This window comes from Limulus polyphemus, unplaced genomic scaffold (assembly GCF_000517525.1).
Source record: "Limulus polyphemus unplaced genomic scaffold, Limulus_polyphemus-2.1.2 Scaffold3090, whole genome shotgun sequence".
In the NCBI taxonomy this organism is placed as follows: Eukaryota; Metazoa; Arthropoda; class Merostomata; order Xiphosura; family Limulidae; genus Limulus; species Limulus polyphemus.
Genome location: NW_013668700.1, coordinates 86,603 through 98,220, shown reverse-complemented (window position 1 = coordinate 98,220; position 11,618 = coordinate 86,603).

Below are 11,618 nucleotides of genomic sequence, written 5' to 3'. Positions count from 1 at the left end.
TGTTATATACAGGTAGCAACTATATAAAACTTCTATTATTATGTACAGGTAAAATATATAAACCTTCTACTGTTATATACAGGTAGCAACTATATAAAACTTCTATTATTATGTACAGGTAAAATATATAAACCTTCTACTGTTATATACAGGTAGCAACTATATTAACCTTCTACTGTAACGTACAGATAACAATTATATTAACCTTCTACTGTAACGTACAGGTAACAACTGTATTAACCTTCTATTATTATGTACAGATAAAAACTACATATTAACCTTCTACTGTCATGTACTGGTAACAATTATATTAAACTTCTACTGTAACGTTCAGGTTACAACTATATTAACCTTCTACTGTTATGTTCAAGTAACAACTATATTAACCTCCTACTGTATCGTCCAGGTAACAACTATATTAACCTTCTATCGTAACGTACAGGTAACAACTGAATTAATTTTCTACTGTAACTTACAGGTAACACCATATTAACCTTCTACTGTATGGTACAGGTAACAACTATATTAACCTACTACAGTTATGTACAGGTAACAACTATACTAACCATCTTTGTAACTTACAGGTAACAACTATATTAACCTTCTACTGTAACTTACAGGTAACTTCCATATTAACCTTCTATTATTATGTACAGATAAAAACTATATATTAACCTTCTACTGTATCGTACAGGTAACAACTATATTAACCTACTACAGATATGTACAGGTACCAACTATATTAACATTCTATTGTAACGTAAGGTAACAACTGAGTTAAGCTTCTACTGTAACTTACAGGTAACAGCCATATCAACCTTCTATTGTTATGTGAAAGTAACAATTAAATTAACCTTCTACTGTATCGTACAGGTAACAACTATGTTAATCTTCTAACTGTTGTGTGTAGGTAACAACTGTGTTTACCTTCAATTGTTATGTACAGGTACCAACTATATTAAGCTTCTATTGTAACTGACAGGTAAAAGCCTTATCAACCTTCTACTGTTATGTAGAAGTAACAATTATATTAACCTTCTACTGTAACGTACAGGTAACAACTCTATTAACCATCTACACTAACTTACAGGTAACAACTATATTAACCTAGTACAGTTATGTACAGGTAACTACTATATTAACCTACTACAGTTATGTACAGGTAACAAGTATGTTAAACATCTACTGCATCGTACAGGTAACAACTATATTAACCTTCTACTGTAACTTACAGGTAACAACCATATTAACCTCTACTCTTATGTACAGGTAACAACTATATCAACATTCTACTGTATCGTACAGGTAACAACTATATTAATCTTCTACAGTTATGTACAGGTACCAACTGTATTAACCTTCTATTGTAACTTACAGATAACAACTATATTAACCTACTATTGTTATGTACAGGTAACAACTATATTAACATTCTATTGTATCGTACAGGTAACAACCTTATTAATTTTCTACTGTTATGTACAGGTAACAACTATATTAAACTTCTACTGTAATATACAGGTAAAAACTATATTAACCTACTACTGTAACGTACAGGTAACAACTATATTAACTTTCTACTGTATCGTACACTATATATATATTAACCTTCTACTGTTATGTACAGGTAACAACTATATTAAACTTCTACTGTAATATACAGGTAAAAACTATATTAACCTACTACTGTAACGTACAGGTAACAACTATATTAACTTTCTACTGTGTCGTACACGTAACAACTATATTAACCTTCTAGTGTAACGTACAGGTAACAACTACATTAACCTACTACAGTTATGTAAAGGTAATAACTATTAAACCTTCTATTGTAACGTACAGGTAACAACTATATTAACCTTCTATTATTATGTACAGATAAAAACTATATATTAACCTTCTACTGTTATGTACAGGTAACAACTATATTAACTTTCTACTGTAACGTTCAGATTACAACTATATTAACCTTCTAATGTTATGTACAGGTCAGAACTATATTAACCTTCTACTATATCGTACAGGTAACAACTATTTTAACCTCCTACAGATATGTACAGGTAACAACGATATTAACCTTCTATTGTAACGTACAAGTAACAAGTATATTAACCTTCTACTGTAAGTTACAGGTAACAACCATTTAAACTTCTACTGTTATTTACAGGTAACAACCAAATTAACATTGTACTGTAACGTACAGGTAACAACTATTTTAACCTTCTACTGTAACGTACAGGTAACAACTATATAAACCTTCTATTATTATGTACAGGTAAAAAATATATTAAACTTCTACTGTTATGTACAGGTAACAACTGTATTAACCGTCTACTGTAACGTTCAGGTTACAACTATATTAACCTTCTAATGTTATGTACAGGTAAGAACTATATTAACCTTCTACTATATCGTACAGGTAACAACTATATTAACCTTCTACTCTAACGTACAAGTAACAACTATATTATCCTACCACTGTAACATACAGGTAACAACTATATTAACCATCTACACTAACTTACAGGTAACAACTATATTAACCTAGTACAGTTACGTACAGGTAACAACTATATTAACCTTCTAGTGTAACGTACAGGTAACAACTACATTAACCTACTACACTTATGCACAGGTATCAACTATATTAACCTTCTATTGTAACGTACAGGTAACAACTATATTAACCTTCTCTTATTATGTACAGAAAAAACTATATATTAACCTTCTTTGTAACGTATAGGTAACAACTAAATTAACCTTCTACTGTTACTTACAGGTAATAACCATATTCACCTTCTACTGTTATGTACAGATAACAACTGTATTATCCTTCTACTGTATCGTCCAGGTAACAACTACATTAACCTACTACAGTTATGTACAGGTAACAACTATATTAACCTTCTATTGTAACGTACATGTAACAACTGAATAAAGCTTCTGCTGTAACTTACAGGTAACAACAATTTCAACCTTCTATTGTTATGTACAAGTAACAACTATATTAACCATCTACTGCATCGTACTGGTAACAACTATGTTAATCTTCTACTGTATCGTACAGGTAACAACAATATGAACCTACTACAGTTATGTACAGGTAACAACTATATAAACCTTCTATTATTATGTACAGTTAAAAAATATATAAACCTTCTACTGTTATATACAGGTAGCAACTATATTAATTTTCTACTGTAACGTACAGATAATAACTATATTAACCTTGTACTGTAACGTACAGGTAACAACTATATTAACCTTCTACTGTATTGTACAGGTAACAACTATATTAACCTTCTATTATTATGTACAGATAAAAACTATATATTAACCTTCTACTGTCATGTACAGGTAACATCTATATTAACCTTCTACTGTAACGTTCAGGTTACAACTATATTAACCTTCTACTTTTATGTACAAGTAACAACTGTGTTTACCTTCTATTGTTATGTACAGTTACCAACTATATTAACCTTCTACTGTAACGTACAGGTAACAACTGAATTAAGCTTCTATTGTAACTTACAGGTAACAGCGATATGAACCTTCTACTGTTATGTACAAGTAACAACTATATTAACCTTCTACTGTAACGTACAGGTAACAACTATATTAACCATTTACACTAACTTACAGGAACAACTATATTAACCTTCTACAGATATGTACAGGTAACAACTATATTAACCTTCTAGTGTAACGTACAGGTAAAAACTACATTAACCTACTACAGTTATATACAGATAAAACTATATATTAACCTTCTACTGTAATGTACAGGTAACAACTATATTAACTTTCTACTGTTATGTACAGGTAACAACTATATTAACCTTCTACTCTAACGTTCAAGTAACAACTCTATTAACCTTCTATTGTATCGTACAGGTAACAAGTATATTAACCTTCTACTGTTATGTACAGGTAACAACTATATTAACCTTCTTCTGTAACGTACAGGTAACAACTATATTAACCTTCTACTGTAACGTACAGGTAACAACTATATAAACCTTCTATTATTATGTACAGGTAAAAAATATATATAAACCTTCTACTGTTATATACAGGTTGCAACTATATTAAACTTCTACTGTATCGTACAGGTAACAACAATATTAACCTACTACAGTTATGTACAGGTAACAACTATATTAACCTTCTACTGTATCGTACAGGTAACAACTATTTTAACCTATTACAGTTATGTACATGTACAAACTGTATTAACCTTCTATTGTAACGTACAGGTAACAACTATACTAACCTTCTACTGTAACGTACAGGTAACATCTATATAAACCTTCTATAATTATGTACAGGTAAAAAATATATAAACCTTCTACTGTTATATACAGGTAGCAACTATATTAACCTTCTACTGTAACGTACAGATAATAACGACATTAACCTTCTACTGTAACGTACAGGTAACAACTATATTAACCTTCTACTGTAACGTACAGGTAACAAATATATTAACATTCTATTATAATTTACAGTATAAAAACTATATATTAACCTTCTACTGTCATGTACAGGTAACAACTATATTAACCTTCTCCGGTAACGTTCAGGTTACAACTATATTAACCTTCTAATGTTATGTACAGATAAGATTTATAATAACCTTGTACTATATCGTACAGGTAACAACTATATTAACCTCCTACAGTTATGTACAGGTAACAACTATATTAACCTTCTATTGTATCGTACAGGTAACAACTATATTAACCCTCTACTGTAAGTTACACGTAACAACCATTTAAACTTCTACTGTTATGTACAGGTAACAGCTATATTAATCTTCTACTGTAACGTACATGTAACAACTACATTTACCTACTACAATTATGTACAGGTAACAATTATATTAACCTTCTATTGTAACGTACATGTATCAACTGAATTAAGCTTCTACTGTTACTTACAGGTAACAACCATATCAACCTTCTATTGTTATGTACAAGTAACAACTATATTAACCATCTACTGCATCGTACAGGTAACAACTATGTTAATCTTCTACTGTATCGTACAGGTAACAACAATATTAACCTACTACAGTTATGTACAGGTAACAACTATATAAACCTTCTATTATTATGTACAGTTAAAAAATATATAAACCTTCAACTGTTATATACAGGTAACAATTATATTAACCTTCTACTGTAACGTACAGATAATAACTATATTAACCTTCTACTGTAACGTACGGGTAACAACTATATTAACCTTCTACTGTAACGTACTGGTTAGAACTATATTAACCTTTTATTATTATGTAAAGATAAAAACCAGATATTAACCTTCTACTGTCATTTACAGGTAACAATTATATTAACCTTCTACTGTAACGTTCAGGTTACAACTATATTAACCTTCTACTGTAACGTACAGATAATAACTATATTAACCTTCTACTGTAACGTACGGGTAACAACTATATTAACCTTCTACTGTATCGTACAGGTAACAACTATATTAACCTTCTATTATTATGTACAGATAAAAACTATATATTAACCTTCTACTGTCATGTATAGGTAACAACTATATTAACCTTCTACTGTAACTTTCAGGTTACAACTATATTAACCTTCTACTTTTATGTACAAGTAACAACTGTGTTTACCTTCTATTGTTATGTACAGTTACCAACTATATTAACCTTCTACCGTAACGTACAGGTAACAACTGAATTAAGCTTCTATTGTAACTTACAGGTAACAACTGAATTAAGCTTCTATTGTAACTTACAGGTAACAGCCATATGAATCTTCTACTGTTATGTACAAGTAACAACTATATTAACCTTCTACTGTAACGTACAAGTAACAACTATATTGACCATCTACAGTAACTTACAGGTAACACATATATTAACCTAGTACAGTTATGTACAGGTAACAACTATATTAACCTTCTAGTGTAACGTACAGGTAAAAACTACATTAACCTACTAAAGTTATGTACAGGTAACAACCATATTAACCTTTTATTGTAACGTACAGGTAACAACTATGTTAACCTTCTATTATTATGTACAGATATAAACTATATATTAACCTTCTACTGTTATGTACAGGTAACAACTATATTAAACTTCTACTGTAACGTTCAGGTTACAACTATGTTAACCTTCTACTGTTATGTACAGATAACAACTGTATTATCCTTCAACTGTATCGTCCAGGTAACAACTATATTAACCTACTACAGTTATGTACAGGTACCAACTATATTAACCTTCTATTGTAACGTACAGGTAACAACTGAATTAAGCTTCTACTGTAACTTACAGGTAACAACCATATTAACCTACTACAGATATGTACAGGTACCAACTATATTAACCTTCTATTGTAACGTACAGGTAACAACTGAATTAAGCTTCTACTGTAACTTACAGGTAACAACCATATCAACCTTCTATTGTTATGTACAAGTAACAACTATATTAACCTTCTACTGCATCGTACAGGTAACAACTCTGTTAATCTTCTACTGTTGTGTATAGGTAACAACTGTGTTTACCTTCTGTTGTTATGTACAGGTACTAACTATATTAACCTTCTATTGTAACGTACAGGTGACAACTATATTAACCTTCTACTGTAAATTACACGTAACAACCAATTTAACTTCTACGTTTATGTACAGGTAACAACTATATTAACCTTCTACTGTAACGTACAGGTAACAACTATATTAACCTTCTACTGTAACGTACAGGTAACAACTATATAAACCTTCTATTATTATGTACAGGTAAAAAATATATAAACCTTCTACTGTTATATACAGGTAGCAACTATATTAAACTTCTACTGCATCGTACAGGTAACAACAATATTAACCTACTACAGTTATGTACAGGTAACAACTATATTAACCTTCTACTGTAAGTTACACGGAACTACCATTTAAACTTCTACTGTTATGTACAGGTAACAGCTATATTAATCTTCTACTGTAACGTACAAGTAACAACTACATTAACCTACTACAGTTATGTACAGGTAACAACTATATTTACCTTCTATTGTAACGTACATGTAACAACTATATTAACCTTCTACTGTTATGTACAGGTAACAACTATATTAACCTTCTTCTGTAAGGTACAGGTAACAAGTATATTAACCTTCTACTGTAATGTACAGGTAACAACTATATAAACCTTCTATTATTATGTACTGGTAAAGATATATAAACCTTCTATTATTATGTATAGGTAAAAATATATAAACCTTCTATTGTTGTATATAGGTAGCAACTATATTAAACTTCTACTGTATCGTACAGGTAACAACAATATTAACCTACTACAGTTATGTACAGGTAACAAGTATATTAACCTTCTACTGTATCGTAAAGGTAACAACTATATTAACCTACTACACTTATGTACAGGTACCAACTGTATTAACCTTCTACTGTTATATACAGGTAGCAACTATATTAAACTTCTACTGCATCGTACAGGTAACAACAATATTAACCTACTACAGTTATGTACAGGTAACAACTATATTAACCTTCTATTATTATGTAGAGGTAGCAACTGTATTAACCTACTACAGTCATGTACAGGTAACAACTATATTAACCTTCTACTGTAAGTTACACGTAACAACTATTTTAACTTCTACTGTTATATACAGGTAGCAACTATATTAACTTTCTACTGTAACGTACAGATAACAACTATATTATCCTTGTACTGTAACGTACAGGTAACAACTTTTTTAACCTTCTACTGTAACGTACAGGTAACAACTATATTAACCTTGTACTGTTATGTACAGGTAACAACTATATTAACCTTCTACTGTATCGAAAAGGTAACACTATATTAAACTTCTACTGTTGTGTACAGATAAGAACTATATTAAACTTCTACTGTAACGTTCAGGTTACAACTATATTAACCTTCTATTGTTATGTACAGGTAAGAACTATATTAAACTTATACTGTTATGTACAGGTAACAACTATATTAACCTTCTACTGTATCGAAAAGGTAACAACTATATTAAACTTCTACTGTTGTGTACAGATAAGAACTATATTAAACTTCTACTGTAACGTTCAGGTTACAACTATATTAACCTTCTATTGTTATGTACAGGTAAGAACTATATTAAACTTCTACTGTTATGTACAGGTAACAACTATATTAACCTTCTACTGTATCGAAAAGGTAACAACTATATTAAACTTCTACTGTTGTGTTCAGATAAGAACTATATTAAGCTTCTACTGTTATGTACAGGTAACAACTATATTAACCTTCTACTGTATCGAAAAGGTAACAACTATATTAAACTTCTACTGTTCTGTACAGGTAACAACTATGTTAACCTTCTACTGTATCGTACAGGTAACAAGTATATTAACCTACTACAGTTATGTACAGGTAACAACTATATTAATCTTCTACTGTTGTGTACAGGTAACAACTATGTTAACCATCTACTGCATCGTACAGGTAACAACTATATTAACCTACTACAGTTATGTACAGGTAGCAATTATGTTAACCATCTACTTCATCGTACAGGTAACAGTTATATTAACATTCTACTCTTATGTGCAGGTAACAACTATATTAACCTTCTACTCTAACGTACAAGTAACAACTATATTATCTACTATTGTAACATACAGGTAACAACTATATTAACATTCTACTGTATCGTACAGGTAACAACTATATTAGTCTTCTACTGTTGTGTATAGGTAACAACTGTGTTAACCTTCTATTGTTATGTACAGGTAACAACTATATTAACCTAATATTGTTATGTACAGGTAACAACTATATTAACCTTCTATTGTAACGTACAGGTAACAACCTTATTAACCTTCTACTGTTATGTACAGGTAACAATTATATTAACCTTCTACTGTAACGTACAAGTAACAACTATATTAACCTTCTATTATTATTTACAGGTAAAATATATAAACCTTCTACTGTTATATATAGGTAACAACTATATTAACCTTCTACTGTAACGTTCAGGTTACAACTATATTAACCTTCTACTGTTATGTACAAGTAACAAATATATTAATCTCCTACTGTATCGTACAGGCAACAACTTTATTAACCTACTACAGTTATGTACAGGTACCAACTATATTAACCTTCTACTGTTGTGTATAGGTAACAACTGTGTTTACCTTCTATTGTTATGTACAGGTACTAACTATATTAACCTTCTATTGTAACGTACAGGTAACAACTATATTAACCTTCTACTGTAAATTACACGTAACAACCAATTTAACTTCTACGTTTATGTACAGGTAACAACTATATTAACCTTCTACTGTAACGTACAGGTAACAACTATATTAACCTTCTACTGTAACGTACAGGTAACAACTATATAAATCTTCTATTATTATTTACAGGTAACAGCTATATTAATCTTCTACTGTAACGTACAAGTAACAACTACATTAACCTACTACAGTTATGTACAAGTAACAACTATATTAACCTTCTATTGTAACAAATATATTAACCTTCTACTGTTATGTACAAGAGTTAGGAATCCCTTCAGATCACGTGGTGTGGTTGTAACAATGTGTACTCACAGGTTTCGGGTCACACAGTGTGGTTGTAACAATGTGCACAAACAGATCTCGGGTCACATAGTGTGGTTGTAAAAATGTGTACTAACAAATCTTGGGTCACACAGTGTAGTTGTAACAATGTGTATTAACAGATCTCGGGTCACGCAATGTGGTTGTAATAATGTGTATTAACACATCTCGGATCACACAATGTTGTTTTAATAATGTGTACTAACAGGTCTCGGGTCACACAATGTGGTTGTAATAATGTGTACTAACAGGTATCGGGTCACACAATGTGGTTGTAATAATGTGTATTAACAAATCTCGGGTCACACAATGTGGTTGTAATAATGTGTACTAACAGATCTCGGGTCACACAGTGTGGTTGTAATAATGTGTACTAACAGGTATCGGGTCACACAATGTGGTTGTAGCTAGGACTATTTCACCAACCTTTGAGACAACAAAATGACATTCAGATAAACCTTAAGGAAAAAATATTATTACACCTGATAACTATTCAACTATGGGTAGTACAAATTCTACATATTACTCATAATTTCAAGATATTATCTCTGTTGTTTTAAGGTTCTACGGGAGTGGAACCTGTAATAACGTCCAGATTACACTAGAAACATCCCAGGTCATTATGTTTGTAACTGGATTCTTCTGGAACGTTCTCAGAGAACGATGTGATCTTAGATCAGTTGAACATTTAGTGAGTGAAATAATTTTGGTCATTTTTTCTCAGAAGAAGTGAGAAAGCACCACCTGAAACAAACAAGAGAAAGAAAAAGCAGATGTTTCTGAAAAAGGAACTGGTCGAAGGTTTCTTTCCTTAGGCCAGCCAACGTAGGATTTCCTTCCTCATCCCTCCTCAAGCCAGCTAATGTAGGTTTCCTTTCTCAGGACATCCTATTTAGAGCTTCTATCCTCGGGCCATTCAATTTAGGGCTTCTCTACTCAGGTCATCCGTGGGAGATTTACTTCTTCAGACCAGTCGCACGGCAACGATCAGGAAAAAAGTTATGAGGGCTCAATGGTTTAGTAACTTATTTTTGCCAAGGAAAGCAACATTAAGAAAACCTGAAATTATCAGATATTGTTTTCCAAATGAAAAAGCTTAAACCGTATTTAAAACAACGAGTTCAATTCGAAGGATAATGTTTTAAACCATATTTAAAATAATGATACAATTTTTGGAGCACAGTGTTTGAAAACATGTTTCAAAATTAGTGTTTGTGGATACTCTTTTTCCTACACATTTACTACTTTGAAATAATAAAAAAGAAGGGTTTTAAAGTGTTACATCTTAGTTAAGTTCCATAAAAGCAAAAGTTATTTAGACTTGTGAAATGAAATACAATACAATGAAGGAAATTCAACCGAGTAAAGTTTTATAAGTGTGTTAGTTTTTCATCCACACCACGAATGAATTGAAATATTTCTGTCTCATTCCAAGCAAGAGACACATAGCTCATAACACTCTTCTGTTCGAAAAACTTAAATTTGACCTTTCTTCAAACTCTGTTAAAACTAGTTTTTAGAGGGAAGATTTTTTGGGGGGTCAAACCTATTAACATGTGTAAATTAACGAGAAATGTGTAAACCTCATACATTGAACTAAAAACATCATGAAATAAAAGAAATACTTGGACAACTCAGTGTTTCTATTCGTTTATTTACACAAAACCACTAGTGTAAGAAGTATGAGAAACAAATAACCCACCTTACATATGAAAAAGTTTTATACAGCTTGATTTTTGTAAACGAAGCTTTGTACAAATATCTTCAACAGTTAAATCGTTAAGTGTTATCACTACAATTTCTACAGATAAGACGAATAACTAATATTTAACATAATCAGTTCATATCATGTGTATATTTTAAAGGTTATAATAGTTATGTCAAAAATGATCTTACAGAAAGAAGACCAATTAACATATGCTTTGTTTTGTTCTTTCTGTTATCATTGTTATTGTACAATAGTTCGTATAGGCTTATTTGTA